Genomic DNA, 13,262 nt, shown 5'->3' with positions numbered 1-13,262 from the left:
AGGAGCTGACAGACCTGTGTGTGAGTGTTTCTGAGGAGGTGACAGACCTGTGAATGAGTGTTTCGGAGGAGGTGACAGACCCGTGTATGAGTGTTTCTGAGGTGTGGATCAGACCTGTGTGTGAATGTTTCTGAGGAGTGGTTCAGACCTGTGTGTGAGTGTTTCTGAGGAGGTAACAGACATGTGTGTGAGTGTTTCTGAGGTGTGGATCAGACCTGTATGCGAGGGTTTCTTAGGAGTGGATCAGACCTGTGTGTGAGTGCTTCTGAGCAGCTGACAGATGAGTGTGTGAGAGTTTCTGAGCAGAGAACAGACCTGTGTGTGAGTGTTTTTGAGGTGTGGATCAGACCTGTGTGTGAGTGTTTCTGAGGTGTGCATCAGACCTGTGTGTGAGTGTCTCTGAGGAGGTGACAGACCTTTTTTTTTTTACAAGGAACACATTTTATTTTTCAAAAATCACAGTACAGGAATTGCATGTATACAACAATTCTGATCTTTTTCAGTTTCCACAGATACCTTCCCTCTCTCACAGACAGGGACCACCACAATTGGGATCAGTAGTCACCATTCCTCAGTGTTATCTTTTGTGCTCTCCTTAAGAATAATGTTTTAACAATTGGATACTAAAGCAATTCAGAGTAAAATTCTGAAGTACTGCTGGTTATTTTTTCATGCTTCAAGTCCTGTGACGATATATTAAAAAGACTCTTGTTCAGAGCGAAATTCTCAGCGTAAAACGATAGAAGTAACAGAGTAATCTCAGCATATACAACAAGGGTGTGTTTCTATAAATGATTGCCACCGCATTATTATTATTGTTCATTGCACAGAGTGGAGGCGATCCCTGCGTGTCCTATTTCAGACAGGCAGTCCTGGTGCCAGAGTCCCATCTCCTGCAGGCCCGGGGGTCGTTAGTCATCGGGCTCCACAACGCACTGCTCCACAATCTCCCGCAAATTTGGGTTCTCCATAGCTGCTGCCACACGTTCCTTATCGTTGATCTGCTTGTTAATATCTTCCTCGGTGGTGTGAGACCCCTCAGCAATGTAGATCTCTAACTTGTGTTTAAAAGGTAAACATCGTTGTAACTTGACCCGTAGACAGAGACCAATCAGAGTGGCTAAAGAGCAGTGAGGGACGGTCGGTGTGAATCGAATAATGATGAGATATTCGTCATCAGCGAGTAATTTCACATCGATACACTCTTCAGTGACCACGTCCAACTCCTCCAGGGTGTTTGGCTTTTCTGGGTCACGAATTGTACGAATAATGTCATAGACTTCTAGCGTTTTCTCTTCCATTTTCCTGATTTTTTCCGCATCTTCTTTAACCGACAGCCGCGAAAGAAGGAGGAACTTTGCCAGGGCATAGGACGCGAGCCCAGAGACTATCTCCATTCCTCTGTGTGTGAGAGTTTCTGAGGTGTGGATCAGACCTGCGTGTGAGTGTTTCTGAGGAGGTGACAGACCTGTGTGTGAGTGTTTCTGAAGAGGTGACAGACCTGTGTACGAGTGTTTCTGAGGACGTGAGGAACCTGTGTGTGAGTGTTTCTGAGGTGTGGATCAGACCTGTGTGTGAGTGTTTCTCAGGAGGAGACAGACCAGTGTCTGAGTGTTTCTGAGGAGCTGACAGACCTGTGTGTGAGTGTTTCTGAGGAGGTGACAGACCTGTGAATGAGTGTTTCGGAGGAGGTGACAGACCCGTGTATGAGTGTTTCTGAGGTGTGGATCAGACCTGTGTGTGAATGTTTCTGAGGAGTGGATCAGACCTGTGTGTGAGTGTTTCTGAGGAGGTAACAGACATGTGTGTGAGTGTTTCTGAGGTGTTGATTAGACCTGTGTGTGAGTGTTTCTGAGGTGTGGATCAGACCTGTATGCGAGGGTTTCTTAGGAGTGGATCAGAACTGTGTGTGAGTGCTTCTGAAGAGCTGACAGATGAGTGTGTGAGAGTTTCTGAGCAGAGAACAGACCTGTGTGTGAGTGTTTTTGAGGTGTGGATCAGACCTGTGTGTGAGTGTTTCTGATGTGTGCATCAGACCTGTGTGTGAGTGTCTCTGAGGAGGTGAGGGACCTGTGTGTGAGTGTTTCTGAGGAGTGGATCAGACCTGTGTGTGAGTGCTTCTGAGGAGCTGACAGACGAGTGTGTGAGGGTTTCTGAGGAGAGAACAGATCTGCGTGTGAGTGTTTCTGAGGAGTGGATCAGACCTGTGTGTGAGTGTTTCTGAGGAATTGACAGACCTGTGTGTGAGTGTTTCTGAGGTGTGGATCAGACCTCTGTGTGAGTGTTTCTGAGGTGTGGATCAGACCTGTGTGTGAGTGTTTCTGAGGAGGTGACAGACCTGTGTGTGAGTGTTTCTGAGGAGGAGACAGACTTGTGTGTGAGTGTTTCTGAGGTGTGGATCAGACCTGTGTGTGAATGTTTCTGAGGTGTGGATCAGACCTGTGTGTGAGTGTTTCTGAGGAGGTAACAGACATGTGTGTGAGTGTTTCTGAGGTGTTGATTAGACCTGCGTGTGAGTGTTTCTGAGGTGTGGATCAGACCTGTATGCGAGGGTTTCTGAGGAGTGGATCAGACCTGTGTGTGAGTGCTTCTGAGGAGCTGACAGATGAGTGTGTGAGAGTTTCTGAGGAGAGAACAGATCTGTGTCTGAGTGTTTCTGAGGTGTGGATCAGACCTGTGTGTGAGTGTTTCTGAGGTGTGGATCAGACCTGTGTGTGAGTGTTTCTGAAGAGGTGACAGACCTGTGTATGAGTGTTTCTGAGGAGGTGAGGAACCTGTGTGTGAGTGTTTCTGAGGTGTGGATCAGACCTGTGTGTGAGTGTTTCTCAGGAGGAGACAGACCAGTGTCTGAGTGTTTCTGAGGAGCTGACAGACCTGTGTGTGAGTGTTTCTGAGGAGGTGACAGACCTGTGAATGAGTGTTTCGGAGGAGGTGACAGACCCGTGTATGAGTGTTTCTGAGGTGTGGATCAGACCTGTGTGTGAATGTTTCTGAGGAGTGGATCAGACCTGTGTGTGAGTGTTTCTGAGGAGGTAACAGACATGTGTGTGAGTGTTTCTGAGGTGTTGATTAGACCTGTGAGTGAGTGTTTCTGAGGTGTGGATCAGACCTGTATGCGAGGGTTTCTTAGGAGTGGATCAGAACTGTGTGTGAGTGCTTCTGAAGAGCTGACAGATGAGTGTGTGAGAGTTTCTGAGCAGAGAACAGACCTGTGTGTGAGTGTTTTTGAGGTGTGGATCAGACCTGTGTGTGAGTGTTTCTGATGTGTGCATCAGACCTGTGTGTGAGTGTCTCTGAGGAGGTGAGGGACCTGTGTGTGAGTGTTTCTGAGGAGTGGATCAGACCTGTGTGTGAGTGCTTCTGAGGAGCTGACAGACGAGTGTGTGAGGGTTTCTGAGGAGAGAACAGATCTGCGTGTGAGTGTTTCTGAGGAGTGGATCAGACCTGTGTGTGAGTGTTTCTGAGGAGGTGACAGACCTGTGTGTGAGTGTTTCTGAGGTGTGGATCAGATCTGCGTGTGAGTGTTTCTGAGGAGTGGATCAGACCTGTGTGTGAGTGTTTCTGAGGAGGTGACAGACCTGTGTGTGAGTGTTTCTGAGGTGTGGATCAGACCTGTGTGTCAGTGTTTCTGAGGAGGAGACAGACAAGTGTCTCAGTGTTTCTGAGGAGGTGACAGACCTGTGTGTGAGTGTTTCTGAGGAGGTGAGGAACCTGTGTGTGAGTGTTTCTGAGGAGTGGATTAGACCTGTGTGTGAGCGTTTCTGAGAAGGTGACAGACCAGTGTTTGAGAGTTTCTGAGGAGAGAACAGATCTGTGTGTGAGTGTTTCTGAGGTGTGGATCAGACCTGTGTGTGAGTGTTTCTGAGGAGGTGACAGACCTGTGTGTGAGTGTTTCTGAAGAGGTGACAGACCTGTGTATGAGTGTTTCTGAGGAGGTGAGGAACCTGTGTGTGAGTGTTTCTGAGGAGTGGATCAGACCTGTGTGTGAGTGTTTCTGAGGAGGTGACAGACCAGTGTGTGAGAGTTTCTGAGGAGGGAACAGATCAGTGTGTGAGTGTTTCTGAGGTGTGGATGAAACCTGTGTGTGAGTGTTTCTGAAGAGGTGACAGACCTGTGTATGAGATTTTCTCAGGAGGTGAGGAACCTGTGTGTGAGTGTTTCTGAGGTGTGGATCAGAGCTGTGTGTGAGTGTTTCTCAGGAGCAGACAGACCAGTGTCTGAGTGTTTCTGAGGAGATGACAGACATGTGTGTGAGTGTTTCTGAGGAGGTGACAGACATGTGTGTGAGTGTTTCTGAGGAGGTGACAGACCTGTGAGTGAGTGTTTCGGAGGAGGTGACAGAACTGTGTGTGAGTGTTTCTGAGGTGTGGATCAGACCTGTGTGTGGATGTTTCTGAGGTGTGGATCAGACCTGTGTGTGAGTGTTTCTGAGGAGGTAACAGACATGTGTGTGAGTGTTTCTGAGCAGGTGACAGAACTGTGTGTGAGTGTTTTTGAGCTGTGGATCAGACCTGTGTCTGAGTGTTTCTGAGGAGGTGACAGCCCTGTGTGTGAGTGTTTCTGAGGAGGTGAGGGACCTGTGTGTGAGTGTTTCTGAGGAGTGGATCAGACCTGTGTGTGAGCGTTTCTGAGGAAGTGACAGACCTGTGTGTGAGTGTGTCTTAGGTGTGGATCAGACCTGTGTGTGAGTGTTTTTGAGGTGTGAATCAGACCTGTGTGTGAGTGTTTCTGAGGTGTGAATCAGACCTGTGTGTGAGTGTTTCTGAGGAGGTGACAGACCTGTGTGTGAGTTTTTCTGAAGAGGTGACAGACCTGTGTATGAGAGTTTCTGAGGCGGTGAGGAACCTGTGTGTGAATGTTTCTGAGGTGTGGATCAGACCTGTGTGTGAGTGTTTGTCATGAGCAGACAGACCAGTGTCTGAGTGTTTCTGTGGAGGTGACAGACCTGTGTGTGAGTGTTTCTGAGGAGGTGACAGACCTGTAAGTGAGTGTTTCGGAGGAGGTGACCGAACTGTGTGTGAGTGTTTGTGAGGTGTGGATCAGACCAGTGTGTGAATGTTTCTGAGGTGTGGATCAGACCTGTGTGTGAGTGTTTCTGAGGAGGTAACAGACATGTGTGTGAGTGTTTCTGAGGTGTTGATTAGACCTGTGTGTGAGTGTTTCTGAGGTGTGGATCAGACCTGTATGCGAGGGTTTCTGAGGAGTGGATCAGACCTGTGTGTGAGTGTTTCTGAGGAGGTGACAGACCTGTGTGTGAGTGTTTCTGAAGAGGTGACAGACCTGTGTATGAGTGTTTCTGAGGAGGTGAGGAACATGTGTGTGAGTGTTTCTGAGGAGTGGATCAGACCTGTGTGTGAGTGTTTCTGAGGAGGTGACAGACCTGTGTGTGAGAGTTTCTGAGGTGTGGAACAAACCTGTGTGTGAGTGTTTCTGAGGAGTGGATCAGACCTGTGTGTGAGTGTTTCTGAGGAGGTGACAGAAATGTGTGTGAGTGTTTTTGAGGTGAGGATCAGACCTGTGTCTGAGTGTTTCTGAGGAGGTGACAGCCCTGTGTGTGAGTGTTTCTGAGGAGGTGAGGGATCTGTGTGTGAGTGTTTCTGAGGAGTGGATCAGACCTATGTGTGAGTGCTTCTGAGGAGCTGACAGATGAGTGTGTGAGGGTTTCTGAGGTGAGAACAGATCTGTGTGTGAGTGTTTCTGAGGAGTGGATTAGACCTGTGTGTGAGCGTTTCTGAGAAGGTGACAGACCAGTGTCTGAGAGTTTCTGAGGAGAGAACAGATCTGTGTGTGAGTGTTTCTGAGGTGTGGATCAGACCTGTGTGTGAGTGTTTCTGAGGAGGTGACAGACCTGTGTGTGAGTGTTTCTGAAGAGGTGACAGACCTGTGTATGAGTGTTTCTGAGGAGGTGAGGAACCTGTGTGTGAGTGTTTCTGAGGAGTGGATCAGACCTGTGTGTGAGTGTTTCTGAGGAGGTGACAGACCAGTGTGTGAGAGTTTCTGAGGAGGGAACAGATCAGTGTGTGAGTGTTTCTGAGGTGTGGATGAAACCTGTGTGTGAGTGTTTCTGAAGAGGTGACAGACCTGTGTATGAGATTTTCTCAGGAGGTGAGGAACCTGTGTGTGAGTGTTTCTGAGGTGTGGATCAGAGCTGTGTGTGAGTGTTTCTCAGGAGCAGACAGACCAGTGTCTGAGTGTTTCTGAGGAGATGACAGACATGTGTGTGAGTGTTTCTGAGGAGGTGACAGACATGTGTGTGAGTGTTTCTGAGGAGGTGACAGACCTGTGAGTGAGTGTTTCGGAGGAGGTGACAGAACTGTGTGTGAGTGTTTCTGAGGTGTGGATCAGACCTGTGTGTGGATGTTTCTGAGGTGTGGATCAGACCTGTGTGTGAGTGTTTCTGAGGAGGTAACAGACATGTGTGTGAGTGTTTCTGAGCAGGTGACAGAACTGTGTGTGAGTGTTTTTGAGCTGTGGATCAGACCTGTGTCTGAGTGTTTCTGAGGAGGTGACAGCCCTGTGTGTGAGTGTTTCTGAGGAGGTGAGGGACCTGTGTGTGAGTGTTTCTGAGGAGTGGATCAGACCTGTGTGTGAGCGTTTCTGAGGAAGTGACAGACCTGTGTGTGAGTGTGTCTTAGGTGTGGATCAGACCTGTGTGTGAGTGTTTTTGAGGTGTGAATCAGACCTGTGTGTGAGTGTTTCTGAGGTGTGAATCAGACCTGTGTGTGAGTGTTTCTGAGGAGGTGACAGACCTGTGTGTGAGTGTTTCTGAAGAGGTGACAGACCTGTGTATGAGAGTTTCTGAGGCGGTGAGGAACCTGTGTGTGAATGTTTCTGAGGTGTGGATCAGACCTGTGTGTGAGTGTTTGTCATGAGCAGACAGACCAGTGTCTGAGTGCTTCTGTGGAGGTGACAGACCTGTGTGTGAGTGTTTCTGAGGAGGTGACAGACCTGTAAGTGAGTGTTTCGGAGGAGGTGACCGAACTGTGTGTGAGTGTTTGTGAGGTGTGGATCAGACCAGTGTGTGAATGTTTCTGAGGTGTGGATCAGACCTGTGTGTGAGTGTTTCTGAGGAGGTAACAGACATGTGTGTGAGTGTTTCTGAGGTGTTGATTAGACCTGTGTGTGAGTGTTTCTGAGGTGTGGATCAGACCTGTATGCGAGGGTTTCTGAGGAGTGGATCAGACCTGTGTGTGAGTGTTTCTGAGGAGGTGACAGACCTGTGTGTGAGTGTTTCTGAAGAGGTGACAGACCTGTGTATGAGTGTTTCTGAGGAGGTGAGGAACATGTGTGTGAGTGTTTCTGAGGAGTGGATCAGACCTGTGTGTGAGTGTTTCTGAGGAGGTGACAGACCTGTGTGTGAGAGTTTCTGAGGTGTGGAACAAACCTGTGTGTGAGTGTTTCTGAGGAGTGGATCAGACCTGTGTGTGAGTGTTTCTGAGGAGGTGACAGAAATGTGTGTGAGTGTTTTTGAGGTGAGGATCAGACCTGTGTCTGAGTGTTTCTGAGGAGGTGACAGCCCTGTGTGTGAGTGTTTCTGAGGAGGTGAGGGATCTGTGTGTGAGTGTTTCTGAGGAGTGGATCAGACCTATGTGTGAGTGCTTCTGAGGAGCTGACAGATGAGTGTGTGAGGGTTTCTGAGGTGAGAACAGATCTGTGTGTGAGTATTTCTGAAGAGTGGATCAGACCTGTGTGTGAGCGTTTCTGAGGAAGTGACAGACATGTGTGAGTGTGTCTGAGGTGTGGATCAAACCTGTGTGTGAGTGTTTCTGAGGTGTGGATCAGACCTGTGTGTGAGTGTTTCTGAGGAGGTGACAGACCTGTGTGTGAGTGTTTCTGAGGAGGTGACAGACCTGTGTATGAGAGTTTCTGAGGAGGTGAGGAACCTGTGTGTGAGAGTTTCTGAGGTGTGGATCAGACCTGTGTGTGAGTGTTTCTCAGGAGCAGACAGACCAGCGTCTGAGTGTTTCTGAGGAGGTGACAGACCTGTGTGTGACTGTTTCTGAGGAGGTGACAGACCTGTGACTGAGTGTTTCGGAGGAGGTGACAGAACTGTGTGTGAGTGTTCCTGAGGTGTGGATCAGACCTGTGTGTGGATGTTTCTGAGGTGTGGATCAGACCTGTGTGTGAGTGTTTCTGAGGAGGTAACAGACATGTGTGTGAGTGTTTCTGAGGTGTTGATTAGACCTGTGTGTGAGTGTTTCTGAGGTGTGGATCAGACCTGTATGCGAGGGTTTCTTAGGAGTGGATCAAACCTGTGTGTGAGTGCTTCTGAAGAGCTGACAGATGAGTGTGTGAGAGTTTCTGAGCAGAGAACAGACCTGTGTGTGAGTGTTTTTGAGGTGTGGATCAGACCTGTGTGTGAGTGTTTCTGATGTGTGCATCAGACCTGTGTGTGAGTGTCTCTGAGGAGGTGAGGGACCTGTGTGTGAGTGTTTCTGAGGAGTGGATCAGACCTGTGTGTGAGTGCTTCTGAGGAGCTGACAGACGAGTGTGTGAGGGTTTCTGAGGAGAGAACAGATCTGCGTGTGAGTGTTTCTGAGGAGTGGATCAGACCTGTGTGTGAGAGTTTCTGAGGAGTGGATGGATCAGTGTGTGAGTGTTTCTGAGGAGGTGACAGACCTGTGTGTGAGTGTTTCTGAGGAGGTGAGGAACCTGTGTGTGAGTGTTTCTGAGGAGTGGATTAGACCTGTGTGTGAGCGTTTCTGAGAAGGTGACAGACCAGTGTCTGAGAGTTTCTGAGGAGAGAACAGATCTGTGTGTGAGTGTTTCTGAGGTGTGGATCAGACCTGTGTGTGAGTGTTTCTGAGGAGGTGACAGACCTGTGTGTGAGTGTTTCTGAAGAGGTGACAGACCTGTGTATGAGTGTTTCTGAGGAGGTGAGGAACCTGTGTGTGAGTGTTTCTGAGGAGTGGATCAGACCTGTGTGTGAGTGTTTCTGAGGAGGTGACAGACCAGTGTGTGAGAGTTTCTGAGGAGGGAACAGATCAGTGTGTGAGTGTTTCTGAGGTGTGGATGAAACCTGTGTGTGAGTGTTTCTGAAGAGGTGACAGACCTGTGTATGAGATTTTCTCAGGAGGTGAGGAACCTGTGTGTGAGTGTTTCTGAGGTGTGGATCAGAGCTGTGTGTGAGTGTTTCTCAGGAGCAGACAGACCAGTGTCTGAGTGTTTCTGAGGAGATGACAGACATGTGTGTGAGTGTTTCTGAGGAGGTGACAGACATGTGTGTGAGTGTTTCTGAGGAGGTGACAGACCTGTGAGTGAGTGTTTCGGAGGAGGTGACAGAACTGTGTGTGAGTGTTTCTGAGGTGTGGATCAGACCTGTGTGTGGATGTTTCTGAGGTGTGGATCAGACCTGTGTGTGAGTGTTTCTGAGGAGGTAACAGACATGTGTGTGAGTGTTTCTGAGCAGGTGACAGAACTGTGTGTGAGTGTTTTTGAGCTGTGGATCAGACCTGTGTCTGAGTGTTTCTGAGGAGGTGACAGCCCTGTGTGTGAGTGTTTCTGAGGAGGTGAGGGACCTGTGTGTGAGTGTTTCTGAGGAGTGGATCAGACCTGTGTGTGAGCGTTTCTGAGGAAGTGACAGACCTGTGTGTGAGTGTGTCTTAGGTGTGGATCAGACCTGTGTGTGAGTGTTTTTGAGGTGTGAATCAGACCTGTGTGTGAGTGTTTCTGAGGTGTGAATCAGACCTGTGTGTGAGTGTTTCTGAGGAGGTGACAGACCTGTGTGTGAGTGTTTCTGAAGAGGTGACAGACCTGTGTATGAGAGTTTCTGAGGCGGTGAGGAACCTGTGTGTGAATGTTTCTGAGGTGTGGATCAGACCTGTGTGTGAGTGTTTGTCATGAGCAGACAGACCAGTGTCTGAGTGTTTCTGTGGAGGTGACAGACCTGTGTGTGAGTGTTTCTGAGGAGGTGACAGACCTGTAAGTGAGTGTTTCGGAGGAGGTGACCGAACTGTGTGTGAGTGTTTGTGAGGTGTGGATCAGACCAGTGTGTGAATGTTTCTGAGGTGTGGATCAGACCTGTGTGTGAGTGTTTCTGAGGAGGTAACAGACATGTGTGTGAGTGTTTCTGAGGTGTTGATTAGACCTGTGTGTGAGTGTTTCTGAGGTGTGGATCAGACCTGTATGCGAGGGTTTCTGAGGAGTGGATCAGACCTGTGTGTGAGTGTTTCTGAGGAGGTGACAGACCTGTGTGTGAGTGTTTCTGAAGAGGTGACAGACCTGTGTATGAGTGTTTCTGAGGAGGTGAGGAACATGTGTGTGAGTGTTTCTGAGGAGTGGATCAGACCTGTGTGTGAGTGTTTCTGAGGAGGTGACAGACCTGTGTGTGAGAGTTTCTGAGGTGTGGAACAAACCTGTGTGTGAGTGTTTCTGAGGAGTGGATCAGACCTGTGTGTGAGTGTTTCTGAGGAGGTGACAGAAATGTGTGTGAGTGTTTTTGAGGTGAGGATCAGACCTGTGTCTGAGTGTTTCTGAGGAGGTGACAGCCCTGTGTGTGAGTGTTTCTGAGGAGGTGAGGGATCTGTGTGTGAGTGTTTCTGAGGAGTGGATCAGACCTATGTGTGAGTGCTTCTGAGGAGCTGACAGATGAGTGTGTGAGGGTTTCTGAGGTGAGAACAGATCTGTGTGTGAGTGTTTCTGAAGAGTGGATCAGACCTGTGTGTGAGCGTTTCTGAGGAAGTGACAGACCTGTGTGTGAGTGTGTCTGAGGTGTGGATCAAACCTGTGTGTGAGTGTTTCTGAGGTGTGGATCAGACCTGTGTGTGAGTGTTTCTGAGGAGGTGACAGACCTGTGTGTGAGTGTTTCTGAGGAGGTGACAGACCTGTGTATGAGAGTTTCTGAGGAGGTGAGGAACCTGTGTGTGAGAGTTTCTGAGGTGTGGATCAGACCTGTGTGTGAGTGTTTCTCAGGAGCAGACAGACCAGCGTCTGAGTGTTTCTGAGGAGGTGACAGACCTGTGTGTGACTGTTTCTGAGGAGGTGACAGACCTGTGACTGAGTGTTTCGGAGGAGGTGACAGAACTGTGTGTGAGTGTTCCTGAGGTGTGGATCAGACCTGTGTGTGAATGTTTCTGAGGTGTGGATCAGACCTGTGTGTGAGTGTTTCTGAGGAGGTAACAGACATGTGTGTGAGTGTTTCTGAGGTGTTGATTAGACCTGTGTGTGAGTGTTTCTGAGGTGTGGATCAGACCTGTATGCGAGGGTTTCTTAGGTGTGGATCAGACCTGTGTGTGAGTGCTTCTGAAGAGCTGACAGATGAGTGTGTGAGAGTTTCTGAGCAGAGAACAGACCTGTGTGTGAGTGTTTTTGAGGTGTGGATCAGACCTGTGTGTGAGTGTTTCTGATGTGTGCATCAGACCTGTGTGTGAGTGTCTCTGAGGAGGTGAGGGACCTGTGTGTGAGTGTTTCTGAGGAGTGGATCAGACCTGTGTGTGAGTGCTTCTGAGGAGCTGACAGACGAGTGTGTGAGGGTTTCTGAGGAGAGAACAGATCTGCGTGTGAGTGTTTCTGAGGAGTGGATCAGACCTGTGTGTGAGTGTTTCTGAGGAGGTGACAGACCTGTGTGTGAGTGTTTCTGAGGTGTGGATCAGATCTGCGTGTGAGTGTTTCTGAGGAGTGGATCAGACCTGTGTGTGAGTGTTTCTGAGGAGGTGACAGACCTGTGTGTGAGTGTTTCTGAGGTGTGGATCAGACCTGTGTGTCAGTGTTTCTGAGGAGGAGACAGACAAGTGTCTGAGTGTTTCTGAGGAGGTGACAGACCTGTGTGTGAGTGTTTCTGAGGAGGTGAGGAACCTGTGTGTGAGTGTTTCTGAGGAGTGGATTAGACCTGTGTGTGAGCGTTTCTGAGAAGGTGACAGACCAGTGTCTGAGAGTTTCTGAGGAGAGAACAGATCTGTGTGTGAGTGTTTCTGAGGTGTGGATCAGACCTGTGTGTGAGTGTTTCTGAGGAGGTGACAGACCTGTGTGTGAGTGTTTCTGAAGAGGTGACAGACCTGTGTATGAGTGTTTCTGAGGAGGTGAGGAACCTGTGTGTGAGTGTTTCTGAGGAGTGGATCAGACCTGTGTGTGAGTGTTTCAGAGGAGGTGACAGACCAGTGTGTGAGAGTTTCTGAGGAGGGAACAGATCAGTGTGTGAGTGTTTCTGAGGTGTGGATGAAACCTGTGTGTGAGTGTTTCTGAAGAGGTGACAGACCTGTGTATGAGATTTTCTCAGGAGGTGAGGAACCTGTGTGTGAGTGTTTCTGAGGTGTGGATCAGAGCTGTGTGTGAGTGTTTCTCAGGAGCAGACAGACCAGTGTCTGAGTGTTTCTGAGGAGATGACAGACATGTGTGTGAGTGTTTCTGAGGAGGTGACAGACCTGTGAGTGAGTGTTTCGGAGGAGGTGACAGAACTGTGTGTGAGTGTTTCTGAGGTGTGGATCAGACCTGTGTGTGGATGTTTCTGAGGTGTGGATCAGACCTGTGTGTGAGTGTTTCTGAGGAGGTAACAGACATGTGTGTGAGTGTTTCTGAGCAGGTGACAGAACTGTGTGTGAGTGTTTTTGAGCTGTGGATCAGACCTGTGTCTGAGTGTTTCTGAGGAGGTGACAGCCCTGTGTGTGAGTGTTTCTGAGGAGGTGAGGGACCTGTGTGTGAGTGTTTCTGAGGAGTGGATCAGACCTGTGTGTGAGTGTTTCTGAGGTGTGAATCAGACCTGTGTGTGAGTGTTTCTGAGGAGGTGACAGACCTGTGTGTGAGTGTTTCTGAAGAGGTGACAGACCTGTGTATGAGAGTTTCTGAGGCGGTGAGGAACCTGTGTGTGAATGTTTCTGAGGTGTGGATCAGACCTGTGTGTGAGTGTTTCTCATGAGCAGACAGACCAGTGTCTGAGTGTTTCTGTGGAGGTGACAGACCTGTGTGTGAGTGTTTCTGAGGAGGTGACAGACCTGTAAGTGAGTGTTTCGGAGGAGGTGACCGAACTGTGTGTGAGTGTTTGTGAGGTGTGGATCAGACCAGTGTGTGAATGTTTCTGAGGTGTGGATCAGACCTGTGTGTGAGTGTTTCTGAGGAGGTAACAGACATGTGTGTGAGTGTTTCTGAGGTGTTGATTAGACCTGTGTGTGAGTGTTTCTGAGGTGTGGATCAGACCTGTATGCGAGGGTTTCTGAGGAGTGGATCAGACCTGTGTGTGAGTGTTTCTGAGGAGGTGACAGACCTGTGTGTGAGTGTTTCTGAAGAGGTGACAGACCTGTGTATGAGTGTTTCTGAGGAGGTGAGGAACA

The 13,262-nt window shown here is 49.0% G+C and overlaps 1 pseudogene; it reads right to left on the bottom strand.

Annotated features, from left to right (window-relative positions):
• Positions 1-433: 433 nt before the first annotated feature.
• Positions 434-1,399, bottom strand: LOC140192269 (cytosolic iron-sulfur assembly component 2A pseudogene; annotated as a pseudogene).
• Positions 1,400-13,262: the final 11,863 nt, after the last annotated feature.

The sequence above is a fragment of the Mobula birostris genome, unplaced genomic scaffold (genome assembly GCF_030028105.1).
Source record: "Mobula birostris isolate sMobBir1 unplaced genomic scaffold, sMobBir1.hap1 scaffold_1002, whole genome shotgun sequence".
Classification (NCBI taxonomy): domain Eukaryota; kingdom Metazoa; phylum Chordata; class Chondrichthyes; order Myliobatiformes; family Myliobatidae; genus Mobula; species Mobula birostris.
This window is presented reverse-complemented; position numbering and strand designations above follow the sequence as displayed.